We start from the raw sequence: 27,334 nt of genomic DNA, 5'->3' as shown, positions 1-27,334 counted from the left end.
CAAATGCATATAACAAGTGTGAAAAATTTACAAATGATTTTTTTTGTGGAGTTTTTGTTTTTTTGGAGGCCCAATGAATTGCAATGCCCAATGCTTGTGTGTGTGTGTCTGTGTGTGAGTGTGTGTTTAAAGCTTGTTGTTAGATCAGATTTTGCCCCCAGCTGGACAAATGCATCTAACAAGTCTGAAATATTTACAAATGAGTAGCTTTTGTTTTTTCTGGAGGCCTAATGAAATGCAATGCCCAATATGTGTGTGTGTGTGTGTGTGTGTGTGTGTGTGTGTGTGTGTGTGTGTGTGTGTGTGTGTGTGTGTGTGTGCATTTGAGATATGTGTGCATCACTGTATTGGTCTTATATTATACCAAAGTATACATTGGTTGAACACACACACACACACACACACACACACACACACACACACACACACACACACACACACACACAATAAGACATTCCTTTTACTAATAAAACGAGTGAATAAGATGCCCCACATCCCACGGCATTAAGCCATACATACATCTCCTCCCAAATTATACTGATACTCTAAGATTCTTATACATGTAACCCTGTTGTAATGTGTTTCTTCTTTAAGTCTTGCCTGACGTAAAATTATTCACTCCTTACTTTCCTGACAAGGGTGTATTTTATTAATGTGTCAGAACACAACACTGTAGTTATATATACCGCTGCCTTAATACCGTCATTACCCTTCATGTTTAGTATCCAAATGACCACAAAATTATCGGCTACTCATTTTTCAAACAATGGTGTATTTTATTTGAGCACAAAAGGCGTCATACTGTCTTAATACACCTTGGATAAAACTTTAAAGTCATCTAAAAGTTTTATAGCTAAACCACACACACAGACACCTGAAACAAAGGGAGTTTTTCCCTCCGAAATCTCATGCCGTAGTATTGGCCATCTCCCCAAAGATGGGTGGAGTTCGGGACCTTTAAAATGTCACAAACCCCACCAATCCGTGGTTAGACTTTCGGAACAGCTTGGAGACGACTCCATCTTCCTTCAAAGAACTTCCAGCAAGCTTCACTTCCAAGAACGACACCTGCTCTGATCTTCAGGAGAACTTGGAAGAACATCTGACCCCACCCTAACTGACTCTTCAGAGATTTCTCTGTTGCATCCGGACTCTTGTGCAGAAAGCCAATGCAAGTAACCGATTCCTTTACCAACTAATTTAGATGCGTATTTTAAGTATGAACCTTGTATTGAGTCTCAAGGTGAACTTAAGTTTCCGGTGACGATTTCCCAGTTAGGGTGTGATTAATTTTGAAGTTTAAGCTTGCCATTCCTTTCTTTCCTTTCTCTAATCTCTTCTTTCCAGTCTCTTCCTCCCTTTCCCCAATTTTAATTTCTTTTGTATATTTTTATTTTCATCTTTGTTTTCTCTACTTCTCTTGTTTGTTTGTGTAGTTAGCTTTATGTTGTGTTTGGCTCATTCATTAAATGCTATATTTTTGTTCCACAAGTGATTGTCTCCGAGTATCGCTCGGAGTGTGTATGTACGTGTTTGTGTGTCTGTATGTGTGTGTGTGTGTTTAAACTCTGCATATTGCACAATATAATGTTTAGCCGAAGCAGTGACTAGTAAAAGCCAGGATTGGGCATTAATCATGCCAATATTGATCTCTGAAGTTTGTTTTTTTCCATTCTGTTGAAGCACCAATGCACATCGTTCCATCACTAACACCCCCAACGTCAGTGTTTCATAATCACAGAGTGGGAGAGTTGTTATGTAGTTTGTGTGTGTGTGTTAGGTTGGTATAAAAGCTGTGGTACTGCTCGATAACACACATATCCTCAGACTGAGTTTGGACCAACAGTCAGGATGCATGTAGACCTGCTGTGGCTGACGGCTGCGCTTCTATCTTTCCCAGTGCTTACACTATGTGATCCGCTGTGAGTACACACACACACACACATGCACACATGCGCACATACAGTACATACACACATACTGAAGTAATCTATACTGATATACATGCCCCTTAGTGACACTTATTTTCGGATTGCGTAGGAAACCCTTCCACAATCCCACTAAGGAATGTGTCCTAGTTTGCACGGGTTAGATTTGATAACACAAGATCAACTATCAGAGTTGATCTTACCTTAAAAACAGGTGTCCTTTGAAGTCCCTCGGTCTTCTAGCAGAGGGTCCTCTTCAAGTTCTTCTATCTAATCTATTGTTTGAATCTTTAAATGAAGGAGTCAGACTTAGACCTTTTTGTCTTTATAGGGTCCTCACAATGGGAGGCCTTGTTTTTATTAAAGATGCCCTGCCTCACGTTACCTTGTTTCAAGCCATTCTAGTGTGGTATAGAAAGCCTGCAGGAAGACTCAGCTCGATATGCGCCAGTTCTCATTAATATTAAATGAGCTATGCTGCTTGGCTCTGATTGGCTAACTATAATATATTTAAAGTAAAATAAAAGAAAATTACAAATAAAATCTCCTTCAAATAATCAAACAGTACTGGGATAAATAAAAGTAATTAAAATGCAAAGATTATAAGAAAGGTTCCTCCGTTGAGCATGAAGTTAACCATTCATTTCCTACATCATCCATTCTACCTACTCCTACTAAAAGACCCATTCTGACAACAATACATACACACACACACACACACACACACACACACACACACACACACACACACACACACACACACACAACAGCTAGTAGATGTGGAGAGATAAACAATTGATTACTCTTCATAACACACATGAACTAAAGCGCTGTCCGCCCTCTTCTGTGCACATGAGCAACTGTTGCTGTGATTGAAAGGTGAGAGAGAGAATAGACCCCTCCCACTCAGAGAACATGGCCAATAGTGATCACTTTATTCGAATTTGAATATTTAAATTTAAAATCTGTGTATGAAAGGAGGAACACTTTCATGTCAGATGTTTAAATAATGTAGGTATTATTCTGAAACATGCACATAGATTGTCTTTTACCTTTACCTACTTTTTTTTATCTGTGGGACCCGAACATTTTCTGCTTACAGTTAGCAAATGTTATTTTAAAATAAATAAATAATTGAATAAACGTTTTCCTCTTTGTTATAACAGTAACGTGTTGGTGGCCCCGAACTTGCTGCGTGTGGGAACCCCTGAGAAAGTGTTTGTGGAAGTGCAGGATTATAATGGAGCTAACATCCCTGTGAAGATCAGTGTGAAGAACTACCCAAAGAAAACTTCAGAACTGACATCTCAATCAGTCGTCCTCACTGCTGATAAAAACTACCAGGCAATTGTAGACATAATGGTGGGTTCTCTGAGATTACCGGACAAAATGAACAGCATTCATACATCTCTCGGCCTTTCAAATAAATAAATAAATAAATAAATAAATAAATAAATAAATAAATAAATGCCCTTTTTTATGATTGGAACAGTAAATACAGTGAAACAATCAATTCACAAAAAGGTTACTTATTTCTGCCTCTTTAACTGCAAATTATTACTATCACTATTTTATTTGTGATTTCAATAATAATAATAATAATAATAATAATAATAATAATAATAATAATAATAATTTCCCTAAATGACCACCAGAGGGCAACATATTACACTTTTTTAAACTTTCTGTTGCTGGTCCGCTTTACATTTATCCTATGATGCTCTTTGGTAGTATATTGGTTTATTAATCACCTTTTATTTCATGTTTCTGGGTTTTATGGTTTCTTTGTCTTGCATCTGTTAATGTTACCTTTATTTTGACATGCAGGTCATGCGTCACATTAATAACTACTGTTTTAAATCCTTTCTTTTGTCTTTCTTATAAACAGTTGGGGTTTATATACATACAAATATTAAAAATATTTTAGAAATATGGTCTTAAATAAATGGATAAGTCAGGTGGTGTGGAGTAGCTTTTTCATTTCTACAGTTATTGTACACTAAAATTAAGCGCATAATTTTCCTTTGGTTCAGATTCCTGACAATAAAGACTTCTTTAGTGAAGACCCACTGGAGAAGCAGTATGTGTATCTGCAGGCTGAGTTTCCTTCCAAAGTGCTTGAGAAAGTGGTCTTAGTATCGTTTCAGTCTGGATACATGTTCATTCAGACAGACAAGAGCATCTACACACCTGGAACAACAGGTAGACAGTTAACATACAGTATATACATAGTCTTGTTCCATATATATGTTATTTGTTTATTTTTTTAATTAATTTCAAATGTATTTTTTTACGGCAGAGATCAGATTCTTTCTGGGTATCTTTATATAATGCAAATGAATCATTTTTGTTGAAGTTCTTTACAGAATCTTCTCACTGACTCCTGATCTGCAGCCTGCTGACAAGAGTGGAGGAATCTACGTGGAAATAATAGTAAGTGTTCAAACAGTTCAGCTGGGGTTTCACCTACACAGTAGTCAATTTCATCGCAAGCTACAATTACTGCATATTCTGATTTTCTGATCCGTGCATTATGTATTTTCTAAAAGATAATACAATGATATCACAAATTATTTTTTTCTTTTTTCCCAAGAATCCTCAAGGAATCACAATTAACAGGGACACAATCTTTCCTAAGGAAGGGATCATAAAAGGGTCATACAGCATCCCTGAAGTTGCCAAGTTAGTTAATATTAAGTGTTAGAAAACAGTCATTACAGCCTGAAATATTTTTGCATTAATTATTATATTGTGTATTGTATTATTGTGTATTATATCCTTTTTAACAGATCTGGAATATGGACTGTAGCAACACGATACAAGAACACACCACAGAAGAACTTCACTGCTGAATTTGAAGTTAAAGAATATGGTACAATTCATAATTAAGCTACAAAGATCCTTACTTTTAGTTTGTCTACATGTGTGTTTACATGTTGCTTTTGACGTGGATGATAAGGATCTTACTGTTGACATAACTGCCAAGTAAGTAGAACATGACACAGACAATAAGTTACTTTAATCCAACTCAGTGTTAACCTTTTTTTGTGAATCATACAAAGGTACCTGTTTGGAAAAGATGTGAGTGGTGTTGCATTTGTGGTGTTTGGCGTTAAGAGCGAAGACACTAGAACCAGTCTGCCTGCCTCTTTAACCAGAGTACAGGTCAGTTACACATCCTTCCAATAATTTACATTATAGCATCTGTGAGGAAATAATCACTGATTCATTTACTTTTCTGGTACTTAGATTTAAACACAAAGTATTGCAGCACCGAAACTCACATTTGTACTTTCTTTTTTAAATCCAACCAAAAGTTTTTTTAGATTTCTGGCTCTGATAGTTCCTATGCCTCAATTCCACTAATCCAGTTCATAACTGGTCTTAATATGAGTGTGTGCGGAACTGTGTTTAATCCCACTTTTGTTCGTTTTCTAACCTGCTGAAAAGAATTTGTTAATGCTATTTTTCAAAAAATACACAAAATGGTAACATAATTTAGATCACTGTGACTCTGTTGCATGCTCTGTTTGGTTTGTGAGCTTCACATAGGACAGGAAAAAAAATCCTCCTACCTGCGACACTTTTTACTGTACATTACTACTGCTTATGTGTAATATTTATGTTACATATAGATCATTAATGGAGAGGGACATGCTGAGCTCACTAAAGAGATGATCCTACGCTCCTTCCCTGAAATTAATCAACTGGTCGAAAGCTTTTTGTACATTTCTGTCAGTGTTATAACTGAGACTGGTAAGATCCCAGCAATTGTGTATGTATGTATATAGATCTACATTCCCACATTACATAATGCCATATGATTCTTTTCAGCTGTCATTTATCATTAATAATATTTCAGGTAGTGAAATTGTTGAAACAGAGAAGGGGGGCATTCAAATTGTGACATCACCCTATACCATCCAGTTCAAGAGAACCCCAAAATTCTACCATCCAGGAATGTCTTTCGATGTCACAGTATGCAAGCCTTTATAGCTCCTTTAAATCTTACAAATGATTTAACAATTTAATAATTTTCTCAAGTGTTAGATAATAAGTGTAATTAATTAGCATTGGCATGTTACTATTTGGGCTGTACTTTTAGTAATATGTAGCATTTTAGTCTCATTGAAAAAAAAATAATTATGCTGTTCTGTCTGTTCTGGGTTTGAAAAGGTTTATGTGACCAATCCGGACCAGTCACCTGCTGAAAATGTGGACGTACTGATCCAGCCTGGTGAGGTTAAGTCTCGAACAAAGAGTAACGGCATGGCCAAGGCCATTCTGAACACGCAGGGAGGAGATAGGCCACTACATATCACTGTGAGTCATGTAAAATTGGGCTTCTACTTTTTATGCAATAACAAAAGTAATTACACAGGAATAGGAATTAAAAAGAAACAATACTGACATCAAGTCCCAGCTTGATGTAAATGATGAGAAAATCATAGCTGGTTGATAAAAAATCATACCTGGTTAACTATAACTATTAAAACATCTTTTCAGTTGCTAATCTTTTTTCCAGCTTTTTTATTAATTAACTAAACTGTTCAATACATGTTTGTCTTTTAGTAGCATTATTTGACTGGTAGCTTTATCAAGATTATTTTTCCTGCATTGGTGAATATTAAAAAGCATTAAATCATACATGAAATTTCATACCTAACTAAAATTGTTTTGCTTCGTGACCAGGCAAGAACTGCAGCCGAAGGTATACCAAATGAAAGACAAGCTGAAAACAAGATGACTGCCCAACCTTACGTCACCAAAGGAGGCTCTGGCAATTACCTACATTTAAGTGTAGATGCTGCAGAACTGAAAATTGGTGATCAGTTGAACATCAGAGTAAACTTCAAAACTGCTGTCGCCAATCAAGATGTAACTTATCTGGTTGGTATCTCTTACAAATACATTTAAAGTTGTGAAGTAACTCTACTGGCTTGTGTATTACACTAATAATGCCAACCCTGTGCCTAGCCCTAAAACCTGAATTGAACTACAAAATTACTGGGTTGATTTTCATTGTATCAGATACTTAGTAAAGGACAGATTGTACAAGGAAAGAAGTTTCTAAGAAGGGGACACCAGGCAGCTACTTGGTCTCTATCGGTCACCAAGGACTTTGTTCCCTCATTTCGAGTGGTTGCGTATTACCATGTAGGATCCTCAGAAGTTGTGTCTGACTCCATCTGGGTCGATGTGAAGGACACATGCATGGGAACGGTAGGCAATCTGATTCCTTCTTAAGTAAGTTAAAATAGTATACTGGATAGAATTATAATAAGAATTATAACCCTAATATATTTGGTTTGTCTTTCTTTTTTTCCCTTTATCTTATGTAATGCAGCTAAAAATTGATGTAAAGGAGAGTTTAAATATCAAGAAGTCATTTGAGCCTGGTGATGGCTTTCATCTAATAGTTACTGGAGATCCAAATGCCAAGGTTGGTCTGGTAGCTGTGGATAAAGCTGTCTTTGTCCTCAACAAGAACAAACTCACACAGACTAAGGTGGGTAATAAAGTCTGACATGAACTTATTCATTGTGCATCTTTTATGCTTGCTTTCAGTAATCAGAATCAGCTTTATTGCCAGGCATGTTTTCATATGCGAGGAATTTGTTTTAGTGCCAGAAGCTCCACAGTGTAACAGAATGACATACCGTATAGACGAAATTGTATGTACACATTTACAGGTGTGAAATGTGCAGTTGAAATATACATATGAAATTATATATATACAAATATAGACAATTTGTATGTACAAATTTGCAAGTGTGAGAAATGTGAGTAATCAGGAAATCAAAATGTGCAAAACTGTGTCCCCAGATTGGTACCGGGACTCATCTAATCTAACTTAGGTTTAGAAAATATTATTTTTTTTATTCCTTCACCAGATCTGGGACATTATTGAGAAGCATGACACTGGCTGTACAGCAGGCAGCGGTAAAGACAGTATGGGGGTTTTCTATGATGCAGGTCTACTGTTTGACTCTGATAAATTAGGAGGCACCAATGAAAGGACAGGTAAAGCAGATTTTTTAAGTAATAAGTGAAACATTGTGCCTGGTGCTGTCATAGATAAATAATCAATAGCAACTGGTGAGATGAAGCAGTTACCATCCCATTATTTACCCCTTTAGCTTCATTAGCTTCATTCTGCTAATACAGCAGCAAATTCCCAATAATTACAATTATCAATTTATTAAAAAAACTCAACACTCCATTGAACACCTTTAGGATGAGCTGGAACACCAAATGCAGTCCAGGCCTCTTTGCCAAACATAAGTGTCTTACCTCTATTCTCATAAAGATCTTGTGGCTGAATGGATAAATAAATAATAATAAATTCCCACAACCATGCTTTAAAATCTAGTGGAAACCTTTCCCAAAAGAATGGAGGGTATTTAAAACAGCAAAGCAAGACTAACTCTAGAATGGGATGCTCAACAAGCACATATGGTGTAGTGATGGCCAGTTCGTGAATGAATCGTTCTTTTGAACCAGTTCTTTTTAGTGAACTGGGTGAACCGGTTCACCAAATCGGACTGATTCGTTCTAAACAGTTTGCGTCTTGAGTCAGCACTGATCCACAAGTTACTAAAGTTACTCACTTTTGGTCATGCCTGACAGTTGGTCCGACTCTAAATAAACTAATATCCCGGAGTATATGTAACTCCTGTACACTAAATTGAAACATGTGCTGAGAGAATGTCCAGCCTGTCCTAGGTCTTCCCCGGGGCCTCCTCCCGGTTGGACATGCCCGGAACACCTCCCCAGGGAGGCGTCCAGGAGGCATCCGAAACAGATGCACGAGCCACCGCAGCTGACTCCTCTCGATGTGGAGGAGCAGCGGCTCTACTCTGAGCTCCTCCCGAGTGACCGAGCTCCTCACCCTACCTCTAAGGGAGCGCCCAGCCACCCTGCGGAGGAAACTCATTTCGGCCGCCTGTATCCGGGATCTCGTCCTTTCGGTCATGACCCAAAGCTCTTGACCATAGGTGAGGGTAGGAACTTAGATCGACCGGTAAATAGAGAGCTTCGGCTTGTGGCTCAGCTCTTTCTTCACCACAACAGATCGGTATATCGACTGCATCACTGCAGAAGATACACCAATCCCCCTGTCGATCTCCCGCTCCATCCTTCCCTCACTCGTGAATGAGACCCCAAGATACTTAAACTCCTCCACTTGAGGCAGGAGCTCTCCACCAACCTGAAGGGGGCAAGCCACCCTTTTCTGACTGAGAACCATGGCCTCGGACTTGGAGGTGCTGATTCTCATCCCCGCCTCTTCACACTCGGCTGCAAACCGTCCCAGTGCACGCTGAAGGTCCTGATTTGAGGAAGCCAGCAGGACAACATCATCTGCAAAAAGCAGAGACGAAATCCTGTGGTCCCCAAAATGGACTCCCTCCGGCCCCATTCTGTGCCTAGAAATCCTGTCCATATAAGTAATGAACAGGACCGGTGACAAAGGGCAGCCCTGCCGGAGTCCAACATGCACCGGGAACAAGTCTGACTTACTGCCGGCAATGTGAACCAGACTCCTGCTCCGGTCATATAGGGACCGGACAGCCCTTAACAGAGGGCCCTGGACCCCATACTCCCAGAGCACCCCCCACAGGTCACCACGAGGGACACAGTCAAAAGCCTTCTCCAGATCCACAAAACACATGTGAACCGATTGGGCAAACTCCCATGAACCCTCCAGCAACCTGGCGAGGGTATAGAGATGGTCCAGTGTTCCATGACCGGGACGAAACCCGCATTGTTCCTCCTGAATCCGAGGTTCTACTATCGGCTGAATTCTCCTCTCCAGTACCCTGGCATGGACTTTTCCTGTGAGGATGAGGTGTGTGATCCCCCTATAGTTGGAACACACCCTCCGGTCCCCCTTCTTAAACAGAGGGACCACCACCCCAGTCTGCCAGTCCAGAGGCACTGTCCCCAACCTCCATGTGATGTTGCAGAGGTGTGTCAACCAAGACAGCCCCACAACATCCAGAGACTTGAGGTACTCAAGGCGGATCTCATCCACCCCCGGTGCCTTGCCACTGAGGAGCTTCTAAACTACCTCAGTGACCTTAGCTTGGGGAATCGACGAGTCCACAACCGAGCCCCCGCCCTCTGCTTCCTCAGTGGAAGACATGTCGGTGGGGTTGAGGAGAACCTCAAAGTATTCCTTCCACCGTCCGAGGATGTCCCCAGTCGAAGTCAGCAGATTCCCACTCCCACTGTAAACAGTGTGGGTAGGGCACTGCTTCCCCCTCCTGAGGTGCCGGACGGTTTGCCAGAATTTTTTCGAGTCCTTTTCCATGGCCTCACCGAACTCCTCCTCGCTTGGCCCTTCGGTACCTATCAGCTGCCTCCGAAGTCCCCAGAGCCAACCAGGCTCGATAGGACTTCTTTTTCAGCTTGACGGCATCCCTTTCTTCTGGGGTCCACCACCGGGTTCGGGGATTGCCACCACGACAGGCACCGGAGACCTTACGGCCACATCTCCAAGCGGCCGCGTCGACAATGGAGGTGGAGAACATGGTCCACTCGGACTAAATGTCTCCAACCTCCCTCGGGATCTGGTTGAAGCTCTGCCAGAGGTGGGAGTTGAAGATCTCTCTGACCGGAGACTCTGTCAAACGTTCCCAGCAGACCCTCAGAGTACGTTTGGGTCTGCCAAGCCTTTCCAACTTCCTCCCCTGTCATCGGATCCAACTCACCACCAGGTGGTGATCAGTTGACAGCTCCGCCCCTCTCTTTACCCGAGTGTCCAAGACATACGGCCGGAGGTCAGATGAAACAACCACAAAGTCGATCATCGACTTCTGACCTAGGGTGTCCTGGTGCCATGTGTACTGATGGACACCCTTATGCTTGAACATGGTGTTCGTTATGGACAAACTGTGACTAGCACAGAAGTCCAATAACAGAATACCACTTGGGTTCAGGTCGGGGGGCCGTTCCTCCCAATCACGCCCCTCCAGGTGTCACTGTCACTGCCCACGTGAGCGTTGAAGTCCCCCAGTAGAACGACGGAGTCCCCGGTCGGAGCACTTTCCAGCATTCCTTCCAGACACACCAAGAAGGTCGGGTACTCTACACTGCCATTTGGCCCGTAAGCACAAATAACCATGAGAGACCTATCCCCGACCCGAAGGCGCAGGGAAATGACCCTCTCGTTCACCGCGGTGGACTCCAACACATGGTTGCTGAGCTGGGGCGCTATGAGCAAGCCCACACCAGCCCGCCGCCTCTCACCATGGGCAACTCCAGAGTAGTAGAGAGTCCAGCCTCTCTCAAGGAGTTGGATTCCAGAGCCCAAGCTGTGTGTGGAGGTGAGCTGTTGGAATGCGTGAACCTTCAGAGCAAATTATACATATTGGGATACGCATAGTAACTAGTCATAGGCTATTAAACATTTTTATTAAAAAAAAATCAATATATGTTACTCAATATATGTCAGTTAATTTTACGATTGACTATTGTGCAGGTTAGACTGTATTTTATATGCCGCTTTTTGTAAGTTGATGAAGATTAGTTTATTAACTTTATATCTTTAAGACACGTAAAACATCCACGTTTGAACATCAATGCCTGTACTTGGTGGTTTAGTTGCAAAGCTTAAATGTAAGAAACGTATTCAACTAAAGTTATGATTAGAAAGAACTTTTAGAATGTGTTAAATTGATTGTATTAATATCTGCCGGGAGCGGGATGATGGAATTTGCGTCATTACGTCATTGTGAATGATGTCATTACGTCAGGATTTTTTAACTGGTTCATTAAATCGAACTGTCCGAAAGAACCAGTTTGCGGAAAAGAACCGAATTTCCCATCACTAATGTGGTGTAATGACCAGGGGTCCATAAATATTTGGCCATATAAGTTTTGGCTTTCTTTGTTAAATGACAGGGTTAGATTATGTGGAGTATTACAAGCTTAGACTTCAGTTACAAGCCTTATCATTTTGAGAATTTCCTTTTTTTTTAATAGCTCCCGAGTGTCCTACACCACTGAAGAGAAAACGGAGAGCAGAGACTCTGCTCCAGGTTACACAAACACTGAGTAAGAAGCTAGACATTATTTTGTTCAGTGGTGTTGTCATTCATTTAAACCTTGCTACACATTTTCTCTAAAAACAATAAGATAGATAGATAGATGGATAGTTAGATACATCTGATTACTAATTTTTACCCTTTACACTTTTTCTTAAGTGTCTAAATACAACACTGAACAGAAGAAATACTGTGCAGACGGACTGAGGCAGAACAGGCTGGGCTACACATGTGAACGAAGAGCGTCATTCATTTTAGATGGTGCAGAGTGTGTCAAGGCCTTCCTGGACTGTTGTAAAGAGATCCAAACTCGCAGTGATAAGAAAGGCTTGTTGCTTTTGGCTCACAGTATGTACCCACTTTGTCATTTACTTTTATTACAGTTGTTAAAAAAAAAAAAGAAGAAGAAACTGTCCAAGACATTTAACGGATGTATGTTTTGATTGGGCTAATTGATTTGTGCTAAATGTCCTCATAACAGTTTGCTAGTCCAGTAGTACAGTGCAGGGCTCTCAAGTTTTGAAGACGGTGAGAGTGACATATTTTAAATAGTCAAAAAGTTTTTCTGCATGAGAAATACAATGTGTGGCAGGAGAGCGTGACAAAAGACCGAAATGAGTGACTGTCACGCTCAATGCGTGATACTTGAGAGCCCTGACAGTGCACATGAAGCCATAGCCATAGAGGATCCATTGTCTTCTGCATTGTCTTGCCTCTTGTCCAAGGCATGATTTGATATAAATTTGTTCAGGTGAAGATGATGATGATGATTTTATTAGCTCTGAAGAAATTGCCACCCGAACAAAGTTCCCAGAGAGCTGGATGTGGGAGGACATAGAACTTCCAGCCTGCCAAAGAAACGTGCCATGGTAAATGCAATAATCTGAGATTCTTATTTGTATAGCATTCTGGAAGTAAATGGTATAACTGATGTTGTATTTTTGCTTTCATTGAAGTCGTACGTCAACTAGAACCTTGGTAAAAACCTATTTAAACGACTCTATTACTACCTGGCAAATCCTAGCCATCAGTCTCTCTAAGACTCATGGTCAGTGCTGCATCCTCTTTACAGATCTAATATATCTTGATGTTATCAATGATCATATGTACAAGTCTGAAAGAGACTGGCATACGATGGCAAATATTAAACCACATTGCTATTTCCCTACAGGCATCTGTGTAGCTGATCCCTATGAAATAACAGTGGAAAAAGATTTCTTTGTGGATCTCAAGTTACCTTACTCAGCAGTCCGCAATGAACAACTAGAAGTCAAGGCTATTTTACATAACTTCTCCAATAAGAAGCAAAAGGTATTATTATTCTATGCATTTTAACATATTTTTAAAAATATTTTCCCTCAAAAAGATCAGAACTTTGATTCTGAGCTCAGATTAATTTATGGTGGAATTTCTGTTCATGTTCTCCAATTGGGTTTTATGCATTATTCACACTGAAGACATCTGTTGGACTTCTTCTTCCCCCCAGGTGCGGGTGGATTTCTTTGAGACAGAGCATATTTGTAGCGTAGCCAGTAAAAAGAAGAAATACCGTACAATAGTTAATGTTGAAGCCGAGTCCACCATTTCCATCCCTCATGTGATTATTCCCATGGAACTAGGGAACCATCACATAGAGGTGCAGGCTGCTAGTTCATCACTTTATGATGGAGTACGAAAAACGCTGAAGGTGGTGGTGAGTATGAGCAGATTGTATCTGAGTGATTTTTCAGACAGGGTTAGTTAAAACCCTTAACAGTAAGTAAACAAAATAAATTATATGATACTATGATGCAATCAAATGCATTTAGCACATAGATTAACATATGGTCTTTTTTTCCCTTGCTCAGCCGGAAGGTGTGCTAACTGAATTCCCAGAACAAAATCTGGAATTAAATCCCTCTAAAGTACCTGGTGAGATCTATATTCTGTACTCAAGCAACAGTAAAGACAATAAATTATTTAATTAATTATGATTAAATTTAATTACATTTTTTTATTTATTTATGTGCATTTTGGAATAGGTGGCATTCAAGTTGTGCATTTGAGGACTGATGTACCACCCGGGCAGGTTCCAAACACTCCTGCACAAACTTACATCATGGTGACTGGTAAGAACAATTTCAAACACATCAGTATATGTACTACAACAATGTAGTCTTCGGCTGTCCCTCAAGGTTCAAAGTGGTTTGTATTCTGAGGAGCTTTTAAGCTCACCACAATTGCGCTCCTGCCACACTATCAGGTGATTAGATACTTGCATAAAAATGTAGGTCTACAGGTGTTTCTAATAAAGTGTTCAGTGAGTGTTCAGGTAAAATTAATAAAGTGCTCAGAAGAGGTCAAGTCCACCTGCCATTATTATTCTGTAATTATGTGGTCCTTTTAAGACAATTAGATAGTATAAACTATAATAATGTTTGCCACAAAAGGAGGCAGCTGCTTGCCTTCTAACAACAATCTAACTATTGATATGTTTGTCTGCAGGTCAGGAGGTGAGTCAGACAATTGAACAGGCCATCAGTGGAGAGTTTATGGGGCGCTTGATTGTACAACCCCATGGCTCCGGAGAGCAAAATATGATCTATATGACGTTGCCTCTAATTGCCACACACTATTTAGATAACACCAACCAGTGGGAAAGAGTTGGCTTGCAACGACGTGGTGAGGCCATCAAGCACATCCAGACAGGTGAGAAGACTCTTACAAATCTATAGAGCAAAAGTAAAAGTCTTTTTTAATGCAGAATTCTTTCTGGTATCTAAATGAGACTTAAAAGCCAATAATTTGAACATAAGCTATAGAAAAGTATATGTAATCATCCTTACTTTATCCATGTCAGGATCATACTCAGTCCTGGACCTGTGAGGCATTAGTACCAAATGCTGTGCCATTGGGTCATGCTAAAAGCTAGTTTAATTTTACTAAGCTGATAGTGTTTGTTATGATTGCACAGAATGTACACAGATGACACTTGCTGACTTTAGTTTTAGACCTTTTTGAGGTACTGTTAATAAAATAACAGACGAAGAAGGAAGAAGGAGAGATTAGATTGGTTTCTAATTAAAGTTAAAGAATGGCTTGGTGCTCGTGTCAGGACATACAGTATCTATGCAGAAGTCCTCCATTTCCTCTAATGCTAAGATAATTATCCTTCCTTCTCAACCATTCTTAGGATATGAAAGAGAACTTACATTCCGTAAAGCTGATGGTTCTTATGCTGCATGGATACATACACCTAGCAGCACATGGTAAAAGAGTGCAATCAAATTTTGTTTTATAATTTTAATTGGTTTGTAATTTTTAAATAATTCTTTAATTTATACATAACAGTCAATGCTAGCCCACATGTTGACTGCTTGTTTTTTCTGCGTTAAAGGTTGACAGCATACGTGGCCAAAGTCTTTGCTCTGGCTAGTGACCTAATCATGATAAATGAAGATATTGTTTGCAGCGCTCTCAAGTGGTTAAATCTGAAATCACAGATACCAGATGGCTCATTTATAGAAAATGCCCCAGTCTTCAGTGCAGCGATGGTTGTAAGTTAAGCTTATATTTGTTTGGTCTTAAATTAGTGACATGTACAAAAAACCTCAAAGCAACAATTTCTGTAAAGAAATTTCTGTGTTATTCCAGGGTAATGTACGAGGTAAAGATGCTGATGCATCTCTGACAGCATTTGTCTTGATTGCCCTGCAAGAAGGAAAACATCTTTGTGCTAATTTAGTTGGAGTATGTCAACTTATATACTTATATATCACTAATATGTCAAAATAGTCAAGCACATAGACCAGCTTTTGTAGAATTATGCATATAATTTTACCATTTTCTGTCATGTAGAGTCTACCAGAGTCTACCAGGAAGGCCACTGAGTACCTGGAAAAAAGACTCCCCTCTTTGACCAATCCCTATGCAGTTGCAATGTCTTCATATGCCTTGGCCAATGCTGGCAAGTTTAACAAACAGCGTCTGCTGCAGGCTTCCTCTGAAGGTCAGTAACTCTTAAAATCATATTTATTTTATTTCTGAAGGAAGCACATGTAAATTTGATTCTATATACTGTATCTCATGCACAGACGGTTCTTACTGGAAAGTTACGGGAGAACATCACTTCTCCCTGGAGGCAACAGCGTATGCTGTGCTGGCTCTGGTAAGGGCAAAGGAGTTTGATGCAGCAGGAAAAGCTGTTCACTGGCTCAATAGGCAGAGCAGTCCTTACGGGGGTTATGGCACCACCCAGGTAGGTTGACAGGTTTTTAGGACGTTTTAGAAGCATACTGAATATGCTGAACAGCTGGATCTTTTGATTGTTTGTTTAAAATTGAACCTGGCTTTAAAGCAGCACTCTGTAATTTTTGTGTCTTGACCTGTAACATTACTGTGGCCATTCATGTCACTTTTGATGTGGAAGAAAGGCAAAGTAACAATTTAATCTTCAGAATCCAATGAAGTGTAAAAATATACATACATTTCACTCAATCCTCTTTGCTTGTACATGTCAACTAGGCAACCATAATAGTGTTCCAAGCAGTGGCTGAGTACTATAAACAAGTAAGAGATCGACAGAATGCAGACCTTGATGTGGAAGTGAGCGTGAGTGGACGAAGTCGTCCCATCAAATGGAAATTCAACAAGGACAGCTCACAACTTACACGCTCAGACAAGGTAACTTTCTGTCATGAGAAAACAAGATTTCTGTTTATTATTCATGTTCTATGGAGCATATCTTAAAGACAATTGTTTAGTGGAAAACTGGAAAACACAGAATTAAAGCTAGAGTTCATAGCAATTTGATAAAAAAAATCGCTATATGTACATGAAGATATACCATACTGCTTGTTACTACTGTATGTGCTGTGTTCTGATCTAATACAGATAATACAGTGGATATAATAAGTCTATACACCCTTGTTAAAATGGCAGGTTTTTGTGATATAAAAACTTTCAACATATTAGACACCATGGGACTCTGTAAAGACAGTAATCAAAAAGTATAGAAAATATGGCACAACTGTGGCATTACTAAGAATAGGATATCCATCTAAATTTAATTAGAAGAATTGGAAAAATTTCTGGCAAATTCTGGGTTGCTTTTACATGTAAACCTTTTCCTGAATTCTTCACATATATTGTTAGGGTTGTAATCTGTAAGGCTTTCTATAAACAAAGGAAAATACTCAAATTGGTTAAAGTTCATCCTGTCAAAAATTCAAGCTCAAGCTGTCTTAAATATATCTAAATATATATAGATACTTCATCTTCTGTTTGGATCTCAGCATGTCTGGCAAAAATATCATCGTGGCTGGCGGCTCATCGGTTGAAGCTCAATCCTAGCAAAACTGAACTACTGATTATCAGGTGATTCATCTCCAGGTGATGATGTTACAATTTTTCTGCATAAATAACTGATCTCCCCTTCAGTCACAGCTGGCTATGCATGGGGTAACCATGGCATACCTGTCATTTTTTCTTGCATGTTGTTAATGTGACACTCTCATGTCGGTTCCTTCTCTAACATTAGAAGGATTGAGCCATCTCTACACGGAGAGAGATTAGAAACTGGTACGTGTTTGTTTTCATGGAGATGTGGCTCAGCAACAGTTCCGGACGCCGCCATTCAGCTCGATGGTCTCACCTCATTTAGAGCTGACAGAAATGCAGCTCTGTGTGGTAAGACTCGCGGTGGTGGTGTGTGTGTTTACATCAACACGGAATGGTGCAAAAACTCTGTGCTTGTTTCTACTTACTGCTCAATGTCAGTGGAGTTTGTGACTGTTAGAGGCCATTTTATTTACCACGGGAATTTACTACTGTATACATTGTCAGAGTTTACATTCCTCCTAGCGCTAATGCTAAAGAGGCGCTAAGTAAGCTATACGGAGCTATTAGTGACCTGCAGAATGTTCACCCTGATGGACTGTTTATCATCGCCGGGGATTTCAACCATACAAATCTCAAGTCAGTGCTCCATAAATTCCATCAACATGTGGACTTTGCTACGAGAGGTGAAAACACGCTGGATCTTGTTTACACAAACATTCCTGGCTCGTACCGTGCGGAGCCCCGCCCCCACCTCAGCTACCCAGACCACATCTCTGTTATGCTAATTCCAGCATACAGACCACTCGTCAGACGCTCAAAACCGGTTCTGAAGCAGGTGAAATCTTGGCCAGCAGGAGCCACCTCTTCTTTTCAGGACTGCTTTGAGTGCACTGACTGGAACATCTTCAGGGAGGCTGCAATCAACGGCGACTCCGTCAACTTGGAGGAGTACACGTCAGCAGTGACCAGTTACGTCGTCAAGTGCATTGATGACGTGAACGTCTCCAAGACCATCACCACACGCTCCAACCAGAAGCCGTGGATGACTGCTAACGTATGTGCACTGCTGAGGAATAGAGACCTAGCCTTCAGAACAGGGGACAGAGCAGCCCTAAGAACAGCAAGGGCCAAACTGTCCGGAGCCATTAGAGAGGCAAAGCGTGCACACACCCAGACAATCCACAGCCACTTCCAGGACAGCGGAGACACCCGGCACATGTGGCATGGCATACAGGCAATCACGAACTACAAGACAGCTTCACCTGCCTGTGATAGTGATGCCTCCCTCCCAGATGCGCTGAACAACATCTATGCTCGGTTTGAGGTACAGAACAATGTAACGGCAAGGAAGAGCATCCCTCTCCATGACAACCAGGTACTCTGTCTATCCACAGCCGATGTGAGGAGAACTCTATGCAGAGTTTACCCATGGAAGGCTGCTGGACCAGTCAACATTTTTAGCATGGTGCTCAGTAGAGTTGGGTATCAAAAGAAGTTTTCCGGTTCCGATTCCGGTTCCAGTTCTGCCCGGTTCTGATTCCGATTCCATAATTAAAGAAATGTGAAAAATAATGCACAATACTTAAACAATTCCATTTGTGTTTATTAATCATTCATTCATTCATTTTCTACTGCTTATCCGAACTTCTCAGGCGTCATCTGGCATCAAGGCAGGATACACCCTGGACGGAGTGCCAACCCATCGCAGGGCACACACACACACACACTCTCATTCACTCATACACTCACACACTACGGACAATTTTCCAGAGATGCCAATCAACCTACCATGCATGTCTTTGGACCGGGGGAGGAAACTTAACAGAGCATAACAATTCATATCAATTTAAATTTAAATAAGGCCATCCCTAAAAATATTCTTGTTTGCCATAACCCGACCGACCCTGTCAATTTAGGGCCGACTCAAATTATTATTATTTTTTTTTGCTTTAAGTCCGACCGACATGCTGGTTGTAAATTTGCGTTAAGACCGACCATTTCTTTTTTACTCTTCAGTAAACAAAATGTTCGCGGTCACCGTTCAAAGTCATACGGGTTTGGGCACCATAATACATCTAAAAAATGAACTAAAACAGCTTGACACCACTTTAACTTGGAACGAATTTCTGGAAAAACTGTGCCCAGCATCAAAATAAGGTTTGCAATGATGCGCACAAAGGCACGGATTGAAGACCCAGTCAGTGACGTCACGATATGCTAATTTGTTTGAAGTCATACCTACATAATCACCATCACCAAAATTGTACTTTTTTTTTACATTGAATCTTGAAAAAAAAAATAGACCTACCTACCAACCTTTTTTTTGTTTTACTGTTAAGTAAAAAAGTCTGAATAAGAACCGGTTCTCGGTTCCCAACCCTAGTGCTCAGAGAATGTGCAGAACAGCTAGCAGATGCCTTTACTGACATCAACATTTCCCTGCGCAGTGCCGTTGTTCCAATATGCCTCAAGACTACCACCATTCTCCCCATCCCAAAGAAGTCTACAGTGTCCTGCCTCAATGACTATCGTCCCATCGCACTCACACCCATCATTATGAAGAGCTTTGAGAAGCTTGTCATGAGGCACATCGAGACCAAGCTACCACCCTCACTGGACCCCCTACAGTTTGCGTATCACAATGCTTCAAACAACTATTAGTATAGGGATGTACATACTTATGCAATCAGATTATTGTGCATTGTGTAATTTTTCCTCCAAAATGATTGTTATTGTTTTCACTGTAAGATGCAATTTCAAAAGGGGTGTGTAGACTTTATATATCCAATATATCATAATTAGTGTGCAGATTGTGGCTTTGGACACAGCCAGAATGCTCCTGGAATGTGTCTTATTTGCCTCTCACAGACAGCAGTTACAATCACACCTTTACAAAATGTTCTTCTACTGTTTTGTTCTTCCACCCTGTAACTTTGTTAACCTCTGTGACTTATTATGGTAAAATGAAGACTAATTCAAAGGTTTCTATACCTGGAATTTTACAGGTTCAGCTCAAGCAACAGTTTAATGTTACTGCTAAGGGAACTGGTGCTGGAGTTCTCAAAGTGAGTATTCATTTGAAGAAAATCCTTTGTTTTGTATTTGTAGTTTATTTATTTATTTATTTATTACAAAAAACGAATTCCTCTTTTTCATAGGTAACAACACTTTATTATGCTAGACCCATAGAAAAGAAGAGCGACTGCAAAAAGTTTGATCTTTCTGTTGAAATAAGAAAAGAAGCAGAGGGTAAGTTTTACCTCATGTTTAAATCACTGCATTCAAATCTATTTCCATTTGTGATGCCAAAATAGGATATATTTGAGATATTCAAATGTCCATGCTATAATGTTTTGATGCTCTATGCTCTAATTTCTCTCATAGTATCATATGCAGGTGCTGAAGAAAGTTACGAGGTCATCATTAACGTTCTGTAAGTATACTGCAAAATAAAGGTCATGTAGTTTTACATACTCATTAGTTTATTTGTATTATTATTTACATCTTTTTATTTAAAGATCAAAACATAATGCACTGTCTATTTACAATTTGAAATTAACTTTTCTGAATGAGAGTGTGTGTGTGCCCTGCGATGGGTTGGCATTCCGTCCAGAGTGTATCCTGCTTTGATGCCCGATGACGCCTGAGACAGGCACCCCGTGATCCGAGGTAGAAAATGAGTGAGTGAGTGAGAATGAACTTTTCTTTCATTTTACATCATTGCAGATTTAAGGATCCAGAAAGAGATGCCACTATGACTATTTTGGATATCGGCTTGCTGACAGGATTTGTGGTGGATGAAAATGATCTTCAAGATGTAAGCAGAAATCTGAAAGATACTTACAGACAGTTCTGTGACAATAGTATTTTGTACAATAAGCATAAGAAATGTTTTCACAGAAAGCAATCTCTGACCTTTTGTGTTGAACATCATAATCTTAGCTAACCCTTGGAAGGGACAAACACATACAGAAGTTTGAGATGGACAAACAGCTTTCAGAACGAGGCTCCCTCATCATGTATTTAGATAAGGTATAATGAAGGATATTTTATTTTCAATTTTTAAAGTGTTGTAAAAGTTTCTCTGTTTAAGCTAATTTGCTCTCGTCAGGTATCACACTCTTTCCCAGACAAGATTGTATTCAGAGTGCACAAGATAAATAACGTTGCTTTGCTTCAACCAGCTCCTGTCAGTGTGTATGAGTACTACTCTCCAGGTAAAAAATGAACATAAACCCATACAAAGGCATGCACAAACACAGACATACACACACAAAATCCTTTGTGTTGTTTGTAGGGGAACGCTGTATGAAGTTCTACCATCCTGCAAAGAAAGATGGAGCCCTGGACAGATTGTGCAGTGACCAGAATGATCTGTGCCAGTGTGCTGAAGGTAGACATATTTACAGCTGATAAATTCAATAAATATAAACAAATGGAATTGTCACGGTGAGACAAAGGCGAGTGAGGATCCAAATGCAGTTTAAAGTTTAATACTCCAAAACACAAGAAACAGACAGGCAACACAAGGCAGAACACAAAGCTAACAGGAACGGGGAACATCGACATAAACATACAACAACGACGACTAACACCAGGGAAGTGAACAAACAGAGTAGATATAACAAACAGGAACCAATCACAACGCAGCGACAATCAGAGACTAAGACAACACACCTGGGGGGAAGATAGAGTTCAATTAGTGTCCATGGTAACAAATGAGTGGGCGGAGCAAACAATTAACAGCAGGGCAAGACAGCAGACAGAAACAGGGCAAAACACAGACAGACTCATTACAGGAATAAGATATAATGAAATAATATTTTATCCAATTGTGTAAAAGAGAAATGGTTTATATTCCCTGACAGAAAACTGCAGTGTCCAGAAAAAACAGAAAATTGGTGAGGAAGAGCGAGAGAACAAAGCTTGTGAAGCTGGCATGGATTACGGTAAACATCAACAACTATTTAAACACCAGATTCAGACACAGAGATACATCCTATCTGCATGTACCTTACCATTGCTCATTGTACCATTACAATGTACTCATGTCAAGCTTTAATATTTAATAAATCAAATCTCTGTAATAGGTATAATAGCAAATAAGAAAATAACTGATCAATTGATTGTTTAAAATAAAAAAAATGGTATTTTTCAGCTTATAAAGTGAAATTAATTAAAGTGGACCAGACCCCAAACACAGATTATTATGAAATGAAGATTGAAGAGGTCCTGAAAGAAGGTAGGTCTTATTTATATATCTGTATGACAGTAGATCGCAGTAATGTATCAGTAATGTAATGTAGTAATGTATCAGTAATGCGTTACCCACGTCAAGACGTATACATGTTTGTTTTTTTAATGATACTTCGTGTGATGTACCTGAAAAATAGAGACTGGTGTTGGAACAACAGGATATATCTGATATAAAATCAAAATAACAGGAACTAGCAAAGCATCATTCATCCATCATTTATTGACATTCTGCCTAAAAGTTTGTTTGACAAACCAGACACAAATTTCTGTCAAAAGAAAACTTATGGAAATGCTGAATCTATTCACTAAGTAGCGCACCTTGCTCTCCAGTCCATGCCTGAAGATGTCTTTCAGGGCCTTTTCCCCAAAGTCCACCTAGTTACACAGGTCCACGAATACCTCCGCATAATCCTCAATTGGGGCCTCCTGTCGTAGGCAAAACAAGATTTCTGCTGGATCCATAGCGGTTAGTCGTTCTGTCATGATTAGACAAAGGCAAGTGAGGATCCAAATGCAGTTTACTATTTAATAAGCAAAACAGGGCAGAACACTGAGCAGAACAGGGAACAGGAAGACAACATACTACACCAAACAACGACTAACACCAAGGAACTGAACAAACAGAGTAGATATAGTGAACAAAAACCAATCACAAGGCGGAGACAATCAAAGGCTAAGACAAAACACCTGGGGAAGAGATTGAGTGCAATTAATGTCCATGGTAACAAATAAGTGGGCGGGGCCAACAATTAACAGCAGGGAATGACAGCAGAAAGAAACAAAGGAAAACACAGACAGACTCATTAAACTTACAATATCCTCGGGTATGTACTGGAATATTTTATCAAACAGCAGTTAACGAGTTTCAAAGAGTGGCAGGGAGATAAGCTATAGGGTTTTGAAGAACTGATCCAACATGATTATGTTGTTCTGAGAATCAGAATCAGAATCTTTATTAATCCCGTCCAGTCCGACGGACACAGGTAAGAAGGATTTTCTGTCACTCTGTGGAGCACCTTGGTTGAATGAGTCATAATGGAGCCAGTGGAAAATGTTGTCTGAGATGGCCAGTAGCTTAGACAACATCCTTCTTTCTGACACTACAGTCAGAGAGTCCAGGACCACCCCTGCAACATCACCGGCGTTACGGATGAGTTTGTTCTGTCTGTTCTGTCTTATCTGTCAGATATCTTCAGAAGGGCGGAGATCTTTGAGGAAATTGATGGCAATGTGAGACCATGGTCTTTGGGTGCCTAAAGGGAAAGGAATTTGCCTGTGGGAATTGTTCATAGTACTAAACCTGGCATACATACAACCAAAGACACAAGCCATTGAATATCTCCCATCATGTGTTGCCACCAGTATTGTGATTGCTCAAAGAAGGTGCATAGTATGGCCTCTGTGCTGCCAGCTTTGACCCAGCAATTTGGCAAGTTGTGAGTCGTCACCATGCTGGACTATGGCAAACAAATTCTTTTATAAATTGCCTCTTCAATTACACATTGCAAACCAGACTTAGCATCAGACCCACTATTTACAAATGCTGCAGCAGATCCCAAATCTTCAACCAATGAGACATGGGATTGCTGCATTTTCTGCCTCTCGGAAATATGCTTGTAACACCCCGGGTGACAGACAGGGTGCAGCATGTGGACAGGGCAAAAGACCTCTCTGGGAAAAGAAAAGGAGGGGCTTATATTTTATGGACTACAGAGTCATCTGACAGGGAATAAAAAAAATCACAAATAAGAGAAATAAACACTATAAATAATATGTAAACACCGCAGCCTCTATGCAGGATGAGCTTAATACTGTACTTTTTATGCTTGCTTTGAAAACAAACCATGCTCCCATGGAGAGAGCTCCCATGGCCAATACTGCACAGGTTAGTACACTATGTAGTACGTTTTAATATAAATTAAAAAATTACTTACGTGACATACGGCTAAGTATGGTGACCCATACTCAGAATTTGTTTTCTGCATTTAACCCATCCAAAGTGAACACACACACCAGTGAACACACACACACACACACACACTCACACACACACACACACCGTGAACACAACAACTTCCAACAACTTAACATCTGCAAGGCCGCAGGTTCAGTCAGCCATGTTCTTAAAGGTATGCACAGCTGGTGTTTTAACAGACATTTCCAACCTCTCTTTGCCTGTAACCCAACAAGTTTCAAAATGTCCTCCACTCTCAGTACCAAAGAAATTATTGGTAAACTGTCACCCTATTTTTCTGGCCACCATTGTCTTGTCACACAAAGTGTGTACTCAGACCTCTCCTGTAATCCTTATAAACCTACAACCACAATGTTTGTGAAATGTCATCAAATTTATAGTTGACACAATGGTAGAAGTTCTGATCAGCAACAATGATGAAACCTATAATGGTGAAGCATGTAATGAAGAGGTGTGCATCCTAACATGCTGGTGCCAGGAAATCCACATCACACTTAACATCAACAAGATCAATGTACTAGACTCAGGATAATAGAAAACACACCCTAATCCCCCTCAATAAGACCCCAGAGGAGGAGGTTCAAGTTCCTCTGTGTTCACAGCACGAAGGACCTCACATGGTTCACTCACACTGAAGGAGTTTGATATGAATGCCAAGATCCTCAAATTGTTTTACATATGCACCATGGACTGCCTGATTGAGCACTTGGTATGGGAACATCAATGCTCTCAACCACAAGAGTTCTGCAGAGAGTGTTCCAGCAAATCAGTTGAGGTGAGTTTATTTTCCTCCAGGACATCCAAACCCAATCCAGATGACTCAGAGTCTCAAGCCACCCGAAAAAGACTGCTCTCACTGCTACCATCAGACAGACAGTATGGATGTGTTTTTGATTGAGATTAAAAATCATATGTGTGAGTTCATTTTAATGATTGTAGAGTTTTTATGCATAACAAATTGCCTATTAAACTAATTAATTATTAATCATTGCCAAATTGCTGTGCTACACTTTGGCATGGGCTGTTATGGAAAAACGATCAGCTATGAACAGGTAACTTTAACTCTGCATCATTACACCAACATATCACAGTATTTTATAGTAACTTATTATTATTTGCCTTATTTTGCTTACTTCCTTATGGTGCTTTACCTTGTTCGGCAATATTACATAAGGTAAAGTAAGAATAAAGAATGGGAATAAATAGCAAGTCATTTATAGAAATGTCTACAATGAACTTTTCACATTCAGTAAGCTTCAGGAGGCAATGACCATAAACTATATAATTAGAGTTTCTGGATATTTATATTAAAGTTGGAGCCCATGACACATTTTTAATGCTTTCTGGTTTTGAGATCCTACAATCGTTACCAACACCCATATGAGAGACTGTGACAGTGTTTTATTCTACTCTCTATATCCATGTCCATCCCACAAAAGATCCAGTGTTTCCATACAAATGCATGTGTTTGGGTTTTATTCTGCAGGTACTGACTCTGAGGTACTTGACAAAATAAGGACATTCATGGGTCATGCTAATTGCAGAGAGTCTTTTGGATTTGTGGAAGGCAAGAGTTACCTCATCATGGGCCACAGTGTTGACCTACCGAGGATAGAGGGAAAGTATGTTTCTTCATCAACTAATCACCACGGGCATCATGGGCTAAATTTGATGTAGTTGAATAGGGAAAACGCACATCTCTGTAGTATTCGGCCAAGTTTTTTAATAGTGTTGTCTGTGTGAATGAGCCCTCATTTGTATCATTTGTTGTTGTCAGGCTGCAGTACATCCTGGGTGAGCGGACTTGGATTGAATACTGGCCCACAAGCGTGGAAGGTCAAACTAGTCAGTACAAAGAAACCTACATCGGCATTGGTGCACTGTCTCAAATGCTTAAGGACTTTAGATGCACTACATAAACATATGTTGTTTTTTCTCTATACACTAAAAAAATATTTTCTGTTGCTGTGTTGGAGAAATTACTAACATTACTCACGAAAGCAACTATTCACCTTAGCATTCATCCTAAAATGTAAAAACCTGTGATATCTTAATGAATAAATAAATAAACAAACAAACTGACCAAATCAGTTAATTTTAATTTTTTTTTTAAATGTGTTAAAAAAACATTGAATTAACCCTGTGTAGGTCATGTGTACAAGAATGTACACATGACCTACATAAAATAATGTTTTATTTAAATAAGAGTCAAGCTCATATTAGTCAAAGCAGCCAAGAGTTTCCATTTAAATTGATTATTTAGTTTAAAAAAAGTTTTTGATTTGTTTAATATGACAATACACAATAAAGGGTATTAACTATCTTAATATAATTCATTCATTCATTCATTTTCTACCGCTTATCCGAACTTCTCGGGTCACGGGGGGCCTGTGACTATCTCAGGCGTCATCGGGCATCAAGGCAGGATACACCCTGGACGGAGTGCCAACCCATCGCAGGGCACACACACACAGTCTCGTTCACTCACACACACACACACACACACACACACACACTACAGACAATTTTCCACGGATGCCTGTCAACCTCCATGCATGTCTTTGGACTGGGGGAGGAAACCGGAGTACCCGGAGGAAACTCCCAAGGCACGGGGAGAAAACTCCACACACACAAGGTGGAGGCGGGAATCGAACCCCCAACCCTGGAGGTGTGAGGCAAAGGTGCTAACCACTAAGCCACCGTGCCCCCCATCTTAATATAAATCTAATATATTTAATAAAATATAAATTATCTTAATATAAATATAAGTAATAAATATAATAAAATATATCTCTCACACACACACA

The 27,334-nt window shown here is 39.9% G+C and overlaps 1 long non-coding RNA gene and 1 pseudogene across 1 annotated transcript; one reads left to right on the top strand and one right to left on the bottom strand.

Moving 5' to 3' along the window:
- The first annotated feature begins 1,764 nt into the window (after positions 1-1,764).
- LOC113636341 lies at positions 1,765-26,614 on the top strand (annotated as a pseudogene).
- On the bottom strand, positions 22,646-23,535 carry LOC113636379. The gene is made up of 2 exons (XR_003439031.2): positions 23,366-23,535; positions 22,646-23,028 (listed from the first exon to the last, which is right to left on the bottom strand). It is a non-coding gene; the product is annotated as an uncharacterized LOC113636379 (long non-coding RNA).
- Positions 26,615-27,334: the final 720 nt, after the last annotated feature.

The sequence above is a fragment of the Tachysurus fulvidraco genome, chromosome 18, assembly GCF_022655615.1.
Source record: "Tachysurus fulvidraco isolate hzauxx_2018 chromosome 18, HZAU_PFXX_2.0, whole genome shotgun sequence".
Taxonomy (NCBI): domain Eukaryota; kingdom Metazoa; phylum Chordata; class Actinopteri; order Siluriformes; family Bagridae; genus Tachysurus; species Tachysurus fulvidraco.
The sequence above is the reverse complement of the archived record's forward strand: the minus strand, read 5'-3'. Positions and strand labels throughout refer to the sequence as shown.